Here is a 306-nt window from a genome sequence, read left to right as displayed (position 1 = left end):
TCTTATCAATCGTAACGAGTGCACATTATAGCTCTGTTGCCAATACTCTTGGTGTGCATCAGGAGATTAGGACAGTCTTACAGTAGAGAAACACCTTTAACTTCAACCCCGTGGTCCCAAAATTTATCTGGTCAGGAGTCGCTTTTTCCCCCTTTCAGTTTCCCTTCTGAATTATTCTATGTAACCGATCATTTTTTTAGTGCTACACACTTTTGGGGAAAGGTTGATCAAGGATATATTCTTTAAGCACGGTAATTTTAGAAATGAAATACTAAACAGCATAAAAGATGGCCAGAATACAGCTAC

Source organism: Tenrec ecaudatus, chromosome 5 (assembly GCF_050624435.1).
Source record: "Tenrec ecaudatus isolate mTenEca1 chromosome 5, mTenEca1.hap1, whole genome shotgun sequence".
Classification (NCBI taxonomy): domain Eukaryota; kingdom Metazoa; phylum Chordata; class Mammalia; order Afrosoricida; family Tenrecidae; genus Tenrec; species Tenrec ecaudatus.
Note: the sequence above shows the minus strand (reverse complement) of the source record.